This window comes from Parus major, chromosome 6 (assembly GCF_001522545.3).
Source record: "Parus major isolate Abel chromosome 6, Parus_major1.1, whole genome shotgun sequence".
Lineage (NCBI taxonomy): Eukaryota > Metazoa > Chordata > Aves > Passeriformes > Paridae > Parus > Parus major.
The window spans coordinates 29,587,020-29,601,449 of NC_031775.1; the positions used below are offsets into that span (position 1 = coordinate 29,587,020).

The 14,430-nt window shown below is 40.7% G+C and overlaps 1 long non-coding RNA gene across 7 annotated transcripts in view; it reads right to left on the reverse strand.

Moving 5' to 3' along the window:
- LOC107207102 overlaps positions 1–14,430 on the reverse strand; it is a 105,389-nt gene that overhangs the window by 83,360 nt on the left and 7,599 nt on the right. For 4 of the 7 annotated variants that reach the window (XR_001522613.3, XR_001522607.1, XR_004498146.1 and 1 more), the window contains exons 2-6: positions 14,259–14,381; positions 11,051–11,203; positions 4,425–4,562; positions 4,239–4,330; positions 3,356–3,427 (exon numbers count right to left, since the gene is read on the reverse strand). This is a non-coding gene — a long non-coding RNA (uncharacterized LOC107207102). Of the gene's footprint in view, positions 1–3,355; positions 3,428–4,238; positions 4,331–4,424; positions 4,563–11,050; positions 11,204–14,252; positions 14,382–14,430 lie in introns of all 7 variants that reach the window. The other 3 variants (XR_004498147.1, XR_001522611.1, XR_001522606.1) reach the window with 3 other exon arrangements.

Below are 14,430 nucleotides of genomic sequence, written 5' to 3' on the forward strand. Positions count from 1 at the left end.
TACAGTCTTAGAAAATGGAAAGACTTTTATGTGTGATAGACTCCCATCCTCTATAATTCACTGCAGGCTGGGAAAGTGGTTCCTCCAGATCTGCTGCTGACAGCTTAATATTCCCAACGATAATGTTGTCAGGTGATAACACAGAGCCAGCCTATACACTTTGATCTGAATGGAAAGTTTGCTTTAACTGCAACATTCAGAGATATTCTGTTTGGGAAAAAAGGGCTCAGCTAAGCTGAATTACCTGAAAAGCATCTCATTGTGGTCAAGTTAGAAATGTATCAGCCTTGAGTAGGTCTAAGTTGCCTTCCCTGAACAAACCTTGAACAGTGACCAAAATTCTCTCTCCAAAACCATTACTGAGGCAGACAAAGGCACACAAGAACAATCCTAAAGAACTTCATACCCAGTTTTTAAAGTGAGTGTGCTGTCAAATGTATTCTCTCAAATTTCAGGAACATGAATATATGTATATGTAGAAACTCTTGGTTTAAATGTCTCTCCACATCTTTCCTCCTCTAACCACAAGACCAACAAAATTCCTGTAGGTTTCTACATCCATACAGCTAAATATGCTTTCAATTATTTTCCTGGCACAGTTAAAGAAGAATTTCAATAGTGTAAGGCCTTTATGTCAGGACAGAAAAACTGTGTCTTTTAGAATGCCATTGATACTGCTCTGCTCAGGTCCAACCCTGTAATTGCTCCAGGGGGAGGCTGGACTGTCCCTGTGGGTACCTGAGCAGGAGGGAAGAGCTGAGCAGCACTCCCCACCACACTTGGGGATTAAGGACAATTATTCCCTGCCTTTGGGCAAAAAGGGCACAGAGGATGGAGAAATGTAAACTGGTGCAGGGACAGGATTCCTTCCTCAGCTACTTATCAACTTTTCCAAAAGGTAATTCGTAAGAGAGGTGAAATTTCTCCATCTTCCAATTTTAGGAGAAAAGGCCAAACAGGAATGGTCAAGTTTTGCACTGGCCTCAAGAGCAGCCCATTTGCATGCTCAGAAGTTCCCTTGTCATTCAGAAAATCCTTAAAGGCTTTCAGTGCAAAGCTGGTTTATGTTGCATTTGAATCCATGCCATAATTGATCTGGAAACAGAAATGTTTCTGTTTCCAGTGTAAGGAGCATTCTGCTTGAGGGCCTGCTCAGAAAACAAGAACCCTCTAAAGTATCACACACTGAAAATGAGGGATTTGAGGTGGCAATCAATGTGGCACTAATGGTTAAAATCCACCAACACAAACTGGAAATGGGATCTGAAAAATAACCCAAATGTTTTGGAGATTATTATGCGTTAGAAATCAGGGCATAATTTGAAAATTGCTTTCAGGTATTATGTTTACCAAAATTGCTTTCCTACCCTGACTGGATTGCAGAGTTATTATCACCTACCACACATACCAGATAAGCTGTAGCATTTGTAACCTGAGCATTATTCATATCATAAGGGTTTCATTAAGAGCCTCCATGTGATACCCCGGTGTTTATGTGCACACACACGTGCCCCACTGCTCCGTGTGTGCATCATCAAATTACTTTCCTTTTAATTGCAAAAATCCAGGTTGTCTTTGTGTTTAATACAGGCATTATGGAGTGGAGGAAAAGAGCAGCATAAGAATAAAAGAAACTTGATTACCTGCAATTCAAAGTACTATTGTCAGTGTACATTAAATGCACACAGCAGAGTTAATTGGAAAAAAAATAGAGAAGCAACAACATCTTTAAAAAAATTAATCCAGTACATCACCTAAACACAATAAAGCACTTAAAAGCATAGAAACTTGAACTTCACCAAGGAAAAAAACAACAACAGCCCTTTCAGTTATCAGACCCTGGTTTTGGCAGAAGTGACAGATCTTGGATGAATTTCTCATTAAGTTGTGAATTATTAATTTTAATCCTAATACACAAAGTGAATGTTTCATCTTGGAAATCTCGACTCAAAAAAGAAATATTGTCAAAGGACTGCATCTTCATTTTCCCAGGTAGAAGGAGCAAAGTCTTGGTGTGCTGATGTACAAAGCAGGGTGACCTTCTCCTCACTGACCCCATGGGATCCATTTCCAGAGGAGTTTCAGGAATAAACCAGCTAAATTTTGTCTTATCTTCCTCAATACAAGGTTTAAAGTTTCTGACTTGAACATACCTCCATGGACAGCAGGATTCTCCCAGAAAGTGCAGACTCCCAACAGGAAAAGCAGGAATGGTGCAGGCTGTCAGCAGCTCTGTGTGGAGCCCCTCTTTGCATGAGGCATTCAATCCCCCTCAGATCACCACTAAACCTTCTGGCCACCTGACTACACCACCTCTAGGATTTTGCCTGGACTTACACTTTATTTTTCCTCTTGTCACCTATGCAGGGGTTTTAAGTTTTGGGAACTACTATATTTTTTCCAATTCGACCCAACAGTGGCCTAAAGGTGGTTGAGTACATATTATTATCAGCCATTGGGGAGTACTGCAGAAAAGGCTACAAAGATAGAGCTATCAAGTCCACGTGGGCTAGGTTAAAACATGTTTCTTTCATGTAGAGATGATAAAAGACCTGTGGAGTAAGGGTAGGTCATGCATCACCAAAAAAGTACACATGAAAGTTGTCCCTTGCACAGTTCTCCCATTTGTCAGCCCATTATTTACCATAAATACACCTTTTGTCACTACCTGTGTCACTACCACTGGACTGTTTATGTTAATAAAAAGCAGACTGACAGAAAACTGCTCTCATACACACTGAGAAAATACCCACTGGTTTCTGAGTGGTCCAAGGCTACTAAAACACCGTGTTTGGTTTAAATATTTACATGTGGACATGTGCTGCTACAGTTTTTCTGTTGCATATAAGGAGAAATCTTATTAAAAAAAAAGCCTTATATTATCATATCTTAGGCCTGTTACTTTAGCTGAATGCAGTTAAGAGCTGGCTTGTAACTTCCCATGTGAAAAAAGAAAAATGAAAGTCAGCACAACAATCTGTTCTGGTAACAAAACCATTCACACCTGCAAAAACAAGGCATCTGTCCCATGAGAATCAATGAAGAAAATATGTAAACAATCTAGAAACACAGAAATTTGATAGACATACAAAATGCCATTTGCCAACCAATGAACTGAGTGTCAGTGTATTGTTAGCAATTAGATTTAACACAGTGTCTTCTGATATTTCCTATAAATATGAGCTATGTAAATAAAGAAATACCTTTCCTGCAAGAGAAACAAAAGTCCTGCCTGTTTCTATTACAACATGTTTCTAGATCTTTTTGAAGGGATTTTGCCACAGGGTATTCTCTTAAGTTTTCTGGTGTACAATGAACTTTTCCAAGTCCAGGTTAAAATCCCATTTTAACTCACCAGATAAGATGGAACCTGTGCCTTCTGAGCAGCAGCAGCTCTCACTCTCTGTTGCTGGGTGTTAAAAGTGCACTAAAAAAAGAAATATCAAACAATAAACCACTCTAGACAATAAGGAATAGAAGTTTTCCTGCCTTCTCTCACACATTTTACTACTCTTACTATACATTATGGATGCTATACTGCTAAAAATCATGGAGAAGGTGCTTCCATTTGTGCAGGTAAATAACATATAAAATATGTCAAGTGACTGAAAAAAATGGTGGAAGATTTGACAGCTTACACTGTTCTCAGCAACATATTTACATGCCTGTATTTATTTTGCATTGCTTGTTAATTTGTTTATTCCTCTTACTTCTAATCTTTGCAACCTCTCCCTGGATGTAAATCTGACAGCTCCTCCTGCCACCCTTCCAATGTTTTTCTTTCAACTTCCAAGCTTATGCTCTGCCCTCTTTCCCTCAAAACTTAACCGTGGTTTTTGGGAGTGTTTCTGTTCCTGCCAGTGTCTGGTGGCAGCCCCTGCAGAGAAATGGCAATGTTTTCCTTTTCCCAGAATCTTGTGTCCCCTCGCTGTTCCGCTCAGTGTGCGGTTCCTGAGCAGAGGAGCACTTTGTCCTATGTGTCATATGCTTGAACCCTCCCCCCTTCCTGCCTGGGATCATGAGATTACTGCTAACAATAATAATGTCAACATTCTGAATTTACAAAATAAAAGGCACAGAGATTAAGTCCTTTAATTAAGCCTTGAGGGGAATAATCCAGACATTGCTACCAGAGATACTGATTTTTTTTTTTAAGATGGGGGGAAAAAAAACCTTCAACATTGTTTAAAATCATTTTCAGAACACTGCAAATTATTAAAAGCTAAGTGGCAACAAACCTTCTCCGTGTTCCTCAGCAGGCACTGGGAAGCAGCAGCTGCTCAGGGCAATCCCAAATCCACTTTCTGGGCTCAGGTGGGGCTGTTCTGTGCTGATGAAGGGAGATGAGGTGTAATCAGCACTAATCACAAACAGGGGCTGTCACAGGTATCACAGACACTCTCCCAAACTCAGCTGGAGCTCACCTGAGTTGGTTCAGGCACTGGGGATGTTCAGTCCAGTCCCACTTTAGGGGCACCCTTAGAGGATCTCAGGGCTACAGACACAAGATCACAGTGTGGTACCAGCTCATGCTCCTGCCCAGGGGATGCTGCTCCCGTTTCCTTTGGAAGGAACAAACCAGATTTCACTGCAGTGGACAGAAATCATTATTCTGACCTTTAATGAGGACTAGACTGGGTCTTTCTTCACACTGCTCCATGACTTGGTACGAGTAAGAACATTACATCTTCTTTTAAGGGTATTTAGTCACTGTTGACTTTTCCAGTATTGGTGCCAGCTTTTCTCATCTTGTAGGAAAAAAAATCCCACATTGAAGACCCTGGCAGTGCTATAGTGGAGGTTTCATGGTTGTAGAAATCCTAAAACTATCATGTGTTCTTCTAACACATATGTTTGGGAGTGCTAAAACTCTGACTTCACCCACAAGCACTTCAGCATTTTACAAAGTTCCACTTCCCTGCCCTCGAGAGCTTTCTATCTTAAATGGCAAAAACAAAAGAAGTGAAGAGAACAGAGCAGAACTGAAAAATATTTCTTTTTAAAAAAAAGACTCTGGTCTTTTGTTTCATCATTTCTGTCAGTAGTTGTAAACAACTTTTATTGCGACACTAAGTGAACAAGTATGTCTGTGAGAGTGCACTGAAAACTATATATACAACTATGTACAATTACTTTTCAGTAATTAAATCTTTCTTCTGCCCTTCAACAGAGGCTGAAGGTTAAAAATACCTAGGAATTGTTCCCTGGGCTCTTATAGGAGTCAGTCCAAATTCCATTAGCTCGGGTGGGAGGTGGTCCAGACCCATAGCTTTATTCTGTGAAATAAATGGAATAACTTCCCAAGAAGATGGCACTGATTCAGGAAGACTAATTGTAAAATTAAATATGAATAAAAGCATCTTTAAAATTATACCCCAATAAGGCTGGTGAACATTTATTACCCTGCAGCCATAATGCATTTCTATACTGAAAAATTTCTATTGTGTCAATAAATGTTCATACCAGCCCTGACCCTAAAAATACTAAGAAAAAGATTTTGCTGTGTGAAATGCAAGAAAACACTTTCTTAAATATGGATTCATTTGATTTATTAATTAAATTAAGTACATTTAGGAGTTTCAATATTTAGGAATGTATTATTACTATTGCTGCACTAGGCATAGCACTTCTGCTCACAGACTGATGCTGGTAAGTCTGAAATGATCTAAAAGCTCTGCAGATGCTCCAGGGACAGCAATAGGAAGCACAGCACCTACAAATTCAGTTCCTGAGAGGAGGAGGCAATTCAGACAGCTAAACTGGAATGGGGAGGACTGAGAGGGAGCAAGGATAAAGGCTGCAGTGAGGGGTCTCTGGGAGTTTTTTGCTCCATGACCCAGAACAGTAGGATTTGAAAGCATTTTTCCATTAAAAAAAAAAAAAATACACAAAATGACAACAGTGAGGCCCAGCTTTCATGTCTGCACATAAACATCAGTGCTCTTTTTTGAGACTTGTGGTCCTTAAGACCTCCTATTTTATTTTCAAACAGCATACCCCCTGCCAAGAAGTTACATTTTTTCCCTCTTTAAATAAGCAGCTAGGGTAATGGCGTGATGAACAAGTTTCATTTCTTTCTGTTCAGTTTTTTCCATCTTTAATACAGCCTCCAGCAGGCCAGATGGCACCAATGCAATTGCTAGTAAGTCAATACATCTGGCTGCATTCCTGAAATGACAAATCTGATGGATAGAGCCCCAGCTCCTATACAAAGCCTCTTTTCAGAACGCTCTCCCTGGTACTTGTCTGCTTTAAGCAAAACCTAATGTGTGAAAACAAAATAAAATTGAGCTCTTTCACCACCCCGCGCTAACGTTTCATTTGCAGTGTTTTTATTAACGCTGCCCTGCTCCTGTACCTCGGCCCTGCTCTGCCCAGAGCTCACTTTTTGGCACAAGACAGGCTCTGTTCGAAGCCCTTCCTCCTCTGGAGCCGCCAGCGGTTCAAAGCAGGTTACAATAAACACTCCGTGCTTCTCTCATTAAGAGCAGCAAGATTGTTTAGGAAATTGTCCTCAAAGAGAAAACAATCTGAGACAAGCAGAAATCCAGCAAATGTTTCTTTCAGGCTCAATAATCTCTGGTGGGGCAGATTGGGGGTTTGCAATAGGTGTGAGCTGCTGGCATCAGCGGAGATCAGCAGGATCTGTCAGCGAGGCGCTGTGCTGGTGCCGCTGCAATCCCCGCCCTGCAAGGTGCAAGGACTTGCACAGGATCCCTGGATTATTCACAAATCTGCAGATAAACCCCTGGAGGAAGCTGTTCACACCGAGAGGAGGGTGTGGAGCAGAAAATCTACAGCAACAGCAAGTCAGGTGTTACCCATCTCCAGAAAACTGCTGCACTTCACCAGCTCTTAGACATGAGACCTCATCTTATTTCCCAGGTATGACCTGAGAAAGCAACCAGCACCAGATAAAGCACAAAAACCCAAAAATGTGCAACTCCACCAAAGAACTGCTCTGTCCCCTCAGCTGTTTCACAAAAATAAAGCACTCTGTGAGGTGTGATGCTCGTAATATTTGTTTATTCATCACTGACAGACTTGTGGAAAGGGAGAATTTATTTCTGTGGTAACTGCAGTCCCTTCCATGATAAATATCAAACAACTGTCCATTTTAAGTCACAGCCCCTGTGTTACTTACACAAGAAGTCCTTGAAACACCCTTAAAAAATAGTACTTTGTCTCCTGAGTGTACCTGCTGAAGGCACTGAGATGCTCAAGGAGTTACAAGGCTACAAAGAAATCAGGATACAGAAATCAAGAAACTCATATTAGAAACACTAATTGCAGTAGCTAACAGCTAGTGAGTGAAATGCTGTGTCCAGTGGGTTAAAGATCCATCATTTCAAATACAAGCCATGATTTTGAGTTTGAGCAGCCCCATGGTGAGCATTTCTCAACACAACCTGAGCTGAGGAGTCTCAGCCCAGAACATTAAGAGTGCAACAGGCAAAAAAAATTCTGATTTATTGGGTACAGTCTTTGGGCATAGAAACAAAAATGACACCAGTGAAGCTTTCCCAGCATTTGTACTCTGCACCAGGGCTTGGATTCCCTCAGAAAAGCTCAGGGTTTTCTTCTTGAAGGGGCAAACCAGCTCAGGTGGAGCATTTCAAACACACCTCCTGCAGCTCAGAGCCCATCTCCAGACAGAGACAGTCGGGTGTTCGGGGGCAGATCCCCTTCAAAAACCCCTGCCCTATTCTTCTTAAGGCTTTTAGGATTCATTCTGTCTCAGCTATATCCCATAGGGAGAATTAAGTTACTTGCAGAGGGGCCTTTTGCATAGTTCAATGATATCAAAGTTGAACCTCTGTTTAAGCTGATTTCATTGTTTTAACTTTATGTTTTATGAATGGTGGAAATAATAATGATTTAAGCTGCAGCAGGACTCAGGGTCTGGGATGCACAGCACAGATAAGGACCCATCTGCTCATTTCTCTGTACCACAGCATCCTTGGCCTGTTTCTCATATGAGTTTGGGGAAGAAAGGAGAGGAGTTCTGGGTTTTTTAGTCTCTTGCTAGATAATGTGGTTCACATTTTTTACATGTTTTGGTGAGCAGTGAAAATAAAATCCTGGGCCTTATCAGTAATTTATGTGTAAATAATTTCAGCATTATTTTAAAAACAGCGCTGCAAAAAAAAAAATACTTCACACACCTCAAATATCAGCAATCAGCAATAAAAAAGAAAGAACTTTTTCCTCACCATAAAAATTAGAATGTAAATATCTATACACAAACTTACACGTGGAAACACCCAGCCAATGGATTATTAAAATTTATTGTTAAATTTATGATACAAAACTGAGTCTTCACAGCATTGTTTTCAGATTTCAGACCTGAGGTTTCATATACTGAGCTACTATTATTAAAAATATCACCAAGTATCAGAGGTCTATAGAGTTATTCTCTAAATATTTTACCCAAGAGTTAAAAATAGCCTAAACCTGACAGCTATCAGTATGGGGAGTGTTTAGAAGAGGAAAATTGAGAATAAGAGAGCATCCCATCAAGTATAAGGAGCTCTAGGATTGGAAGAGAGTGAAGGAGTCTGGTTCTCCACAGGCTCCCATCATATTTCTCTCACTGTCTTACTGTTTGTAGCTCTCACTTCTTAACCATTATTTCACCTTTCCATCTACTGCAGCCATTAATTATTTCACTTTTAGATTCCTTTAATCTCTCCAGCTTGCTTGTCTAGCTGTCCTTTGACAAGATACTATATGTGGGTGAATATTTTCTATTTTCTCTATTCATTTTTATCAAATGACACATTTGAAATTGCCTCATTTTTCCAGGCAATTTTTGCCTACCAGTGTAATTGCTGCAAGGGACTTAAATCATGTAATATTAGAACATTCTGAAATAGCAGTAATGAGCTAAAAATAGAGAACGCTTTTGAAACAGCTTTCAGCTTTGGAGAATCCAGATTATTCTAATTTGGAAATACGTTTAAGCAAATTTGGATATGTTGTGCAGCCGGTGATTTTTCACACAATTTCATTGTGCACAGCCACATTCCATGCTGAGCATCTGAAATCAAAACTTCACTGGCCTTGTCACCCTCCTTAAGTTGCTTAGTGAAACAGCACTGAGAAATTGCCCTGTTTTCGAATATTTATCCGCTGAGTCATGTAGTAAAGCCTAAAACACAGTGATTGAGGGGGAGGCTCCACACATGAAGTCACCTTCCAGGACTTGGCCAGGGAGAAAAGGAGAGAGCACTGGCTATGTTTGGAAAGACCCTGGGGAGAGAAGGGGAATCAAAGAAATCACTCTGAATGTGCTGATAGTAAGATGAGCATGAAAATCCATGTTTTATAGGCACTTATGTCCCACTGGAGCTTTTACTATGTTTTAAATCTTCCCTTAGATATTCAGGTGATAGGAACTGTGGAAAACAGATGGTACCCAGCCCTGGGGATACTAATTACTAGAAAATTAGCACAGCTGAAAATAATCCAAGTGAGCAGGGATTGTATGTTAAAGCTTGTGCATTATAAAAAATAATAAACAATATATTTGTCTTCTGGTTGAGTGACCAGACAGAGACCCTGGACATGGTTACTGCTCTCTCCAGATTTGATACAGACACCTTTTAGCACTGGGCTTGATGAACTTTTCCTGTCTTTTTCCACTCCTGAGAGTGGTGCAGCCCCAGCCTCCACCAGAACTTCCAGCCATTACTGCAACATTATTGTTCATAGAAGAGAAATAAGTCCCAGCCACATTAGCAATGCAAATATATCTGAACTTTGGCTGGTTGTATTAGATCTGATGCCATTATGGAGAAAACCAGTAATCCCACAGTAATCTATTCCTAGGAAATTTAATTAGGCAGTTGGATGTGGGCACTGTTGCTCCGTGATTAGCACATCACAGGGATTCACCATCATTAGCAAAGGTAATGACTGTTTATCTCATCCCTCAGGACCATCTACCAGCTCTGAGAGCTTCACCTCTCTCATTTTCTATTCTGAGTGGAGTCAGGAAGGTCTGGGAAAGGCTGTGGGATTTGGAGATTGCTCCTTGGAAACGTGTTCTCAATAAGGAGAGGCTCGGGCACAACTGACACAGGTTTTGAGCTGAAGTCTGACCCACAAGGTGTTATTCAATACAAGAAACAGTGCTGGAATCACAGTCTGGGGCTTTGCCTGCTTGGGTTGATTTTCTTAAAGCACTGGCTCCTGGGGACTTTCATCCCTGTTTTTCAGGAAATAACACAGGACAGATGGTCAGTTTTGGAGAGATTCTGAGCTTTTTTGTGCAGCAGAATGTAGTGGGTAGGAGAGTCCTGTCTCTTGCTCTCACTGCACCTCCTCAGATGCAGAATAAATGTCCTGGATTCAGATGTCCTCCTCCATGGAAAGAGCCCCTTGGCACCTGATACCCTGGTGTATCTGTGTAAGAGAGATCACGCTATCAGCGCTGCTCAGAACAAAACTGCCCATTGTTTCTGGGTTAAAAGAAGTTATATGGATTAAATCATTCACCAAAGACTATGGTTCTGGGGGAAAAAAAAAAGCAGCATATATGAACATAATAACCAAGTATGTGTCCCACTATTTTGGGTTTCATTTCAAGAGAAAACAGAAAATTGGAGATCGTATCTAAGCAAGAGCAACCTGTGGCCATTATAAATAGAGGTGCTTTTCAAGGTCCATTAAGCACTAATCATACCTGAGATTAAGGGGAGAAGGGGGAACCACAGGTCTAAGATTGTTTAAAGGGTACATTTCATTTTAGGAAGAAATTTAAGACAGAGACAGGTCAGGCTGAGTTCTGTTTAATTTAAAAGATACTCATCTCAAGCGTTAGTTAGAGGCCTCAGGATACTGGATGTCTTTCTTGTAAGAGTGCACAATGAAAAAGTGAGGAGAAAGAATTTCAGGAGAAGAAATAGGAATACAGTCCTGATTCGGGCCTAGTTTCCTCTATTTCGCCAGAAAAACACACTTTAGGAGCCAGTTCTAGAATTATTCTCACAAATTTTCAAGTTGCTGGTCTAAAACACAGATTTGAAATCCCTTTATCCTCCCCTACCTTGCCAGTTGACTTGCTGCACTTACAGAATATCCTTCTGGGCAAGTTCTGCTGCTCTGCAGATTTTCTCTCAGTGCTTCAGCATCTGCTCCACTCACTCAGTGACTGTCAGCTCTGCCCACACACTGCTGGGGCTCAGGCAGGCACGTGCTCCTATCAGATAAATCAGATAGATCAGATAAATCAGATAAATCAGATAAATCAGATAGATCAGATAAATCAGATAAATCAGATAGATCAGATAAATCAGATAAATCAGATAAATCCCTGTGCTGTCAAACAGAAGCACTGCTTCCCACTGAAAATGGCCAACTACTGCACACAGTTTGCAGTGACTAAAATTTGAAATACAAGTGCAGTGATGAAGTTCTTTGAGCTGGAGAGGGACTTTTGACAAGGGTGTGTAGTGACAGGATGGCTTTAAATTGCCAGAGGGCAGGGTTGGAAGGGACATTGGGCAGGAATTGTTCCCTGGCAGGGTGGGCAGGCCCTGGCACAGGTGTCCAGAGCAGCTGGGGCTGTCCCTGGATCCCTGGCAGTGCCCAAGGCTGGGTTGGATGGGGCTTGGAGCAGCCTGGGACAGTTTGAGGTGTCCCTGCCATGGCTGGGCTGGCAACAAGATGATTTTGAAGGTCCCTTCCACCAAAACTCCATGATGTTATGATTCTAAATGCTGTTGATTGAGATGGGCAATGAGCATTTTAGCCTGAGCTGAGGCTGTGATGATTTTACAGACAGGTCTGGCAGCCCATTCCAAGCAGCAGGTGAATTATCCAAGATCTACCAGCCCCCCCAGACCAAAGGGCTCATCTCCCTCCCACCCTCAGCACATTCCAGCCACTCAACTCCACCAGTTTGGGTAAGGGACCGAGGCACTGAGGGCCTGACCCAAACCCCAGTGAGCCCCTGTGGTCCCTCCTGGCTCTGCACCCCCTCCCCAAAGCCCTGCTCCCCACCCCAGGGCAATTCCACATTCCCGCTCCTCTGGCTGGGAGAAACAGTCCCAAAACAAGGTCAGGCAGGAAAACGTCACCTTTGAAAGAGAAGGAGGTTTCTGTAGCACATTATCACGTAATATAAACAGTAGTGACACCAGAGACAGCAGAAGTTTGCAGCTGTATTACAAACTTTCTTCCATCCCCCCCTGCCTAGGAATAAGTCATCCAAACAAGCCCTGGCAGTTTTGACTGCTCAAGAAACTTTATGGCTGAGAGCTGCACAGATGATTTACTGCCACGTCCCCTTTTCCCCTTCAAGCTTGCACTAAACTAGAACTTCACAATTGCTTAATGGACAGCACACCCTCCTTTTTTCTCTTTTTATTTTTTTCCCCTTCTCATGAGGAAACTTGTTTTACGGTTCTTCTGAAAGAATCCATGATGTCTGATTACAGCATGGAGCTATAAATCCATGTCTTAAAAACAGTGTCTCTCTTTTTTTCATTTTTTTATTTTATTTTATTTTATATTTTTTTACTCAGCAATAGCACACTTGTTTTAATGAGCCAACTGTCTAGGTATGAGAGCACAGGACTGGGGAGAGAGAGGAGATAAAGCTCGCTGCTGCATCCCTGACGTGTTGTGATGGATGCTGCTCTAGCAAAGCACAGAGCTGCTACTTAAATCTGTTTATAAACTTCAGGCCAGCTCCTTTGTGCTTGTGGAACAGCCTGAAAAACAAAGCCCCAGGCCAAGACCTGCTGCACTGAGGCACTGCAGAGGAGATGCCATTTAAAATACATTAAATAAAGTACATTGCCCTCACCAGCCTGAGATTTAATTATGGAAATACTGCAAGAGACGTCACTTAGTCCATGAAAATTAAAATATGAACATAATTTCTTTTGGTACTAACTTAAGTAGAAGACAATATCAAAGGAAATGCAACCACCACTTTTATATACAGGTGTTTCACTGAATAAAATGCTTCAAATTCAGCACAAAATATTTAATCTTGGGTTCTGAAAACTGCAAAAAAATCTCAATTCTCCTTTCTCCAGTTTCAATTTTTTTCCTCTCCCTTCTCTTATTCCTTTCTCTCTCCAGAAAGGATGAGGCAGTATGAGATAATAGCAACACAAGGAAGTCCAACTTCTTTATTTCACTAAGACTTTTTAGCTAGAAAAAATTACAAACATTAAGATGTATCAAAGTGGAATTGAAACCACATGATTTAATGCTTAACCTCTAATTTGGAGCATTTTTAAAAATTAAGAATTTTATGTGCAGATCTTTCAATAAGATATAATCTCTCAAATAATCACAGAACAATAAAAAATATTCAAGCTGATTATTTTATTCAATGAAGTTTTCATTCATCTCTAAATAGCACCAAGGTCTTGGGGGAATAACTTGTTTATTTTTTCATTCATTGTGATAAATGCTTGACTACACCACGAGTTCTGCCGTTGATACTAATAATTTATGTTTCAGAATCATATGTTGCTGTTTCAGAAACAATGGGGCTGACCTCTTCTGTTAAGAGCCATCAATGAAACAGCAATGTTTATTTATTTAAAAGGAAAACAGTCTGGACTCTAACTTGCTTTGCTCAAGATGCAGCAAGATATCAGCAAGGTCCATAAACTGTATTTTATATTAAAAACACAGAGCTACAATTTAAATCCAAATCAAGGTTTGAATTTTATTCAGAGAAGGAGAAAAACTATGTAATATTTTTCTGTTAAATCAAAGATTTTCCAAGATCAGCTTTTAAACTGAGTTTTCAGGACCTTGCAAGTAGAACTCCAATGGTATTTACCTGTCACTGAACCAAATCCCAAATGACTTTTCAGTTTCCTCATTTAAGACTGAGTCCCTGTGAAATTTAAAGGAACTCTAAAATGAGGCCCATGCCTGGTGTCTGTATGTGACTTTACTTAGTTTTTTTAGGAAAAAAAAGAAAAAAAGGGGGAAACATTATATTATTTTGAATTCAATCATTTTTTTATAATCTTTTCTTTGATGCCTTGAAACTTCATTCAGAATGCAGCAGAAAATGAAAAGTCATTTGGCAAAACCCAGTAGAGGCTGAGAGGGCAGGGGCAGAAAATCCCACAGATCTTTGGAGAGCAGGGAGATGTTCAGATCAAAACTCACTGTCTCAAATAAAGAACATCTCTAGTAAATAACAGAGACTGCCCTTCTCTCCCTGCTGAGCCATTAGAGGCCACGTGGACACATATGTGAGATTAGATCCATACCCACACCTGGATTTGAGCTGCAATACCATTGTCCAGAGACAGGAGTGGGTAGGAAATATGGATCATGGTGCTTTCTGCAAGTTCAGAATCCTGAAGCACTGTATTGTGCTCTTATGTACTCCTTAGTCCCTGTAAAAATATAAATATAAATAATGCAAATAATACAAATAATATAAAC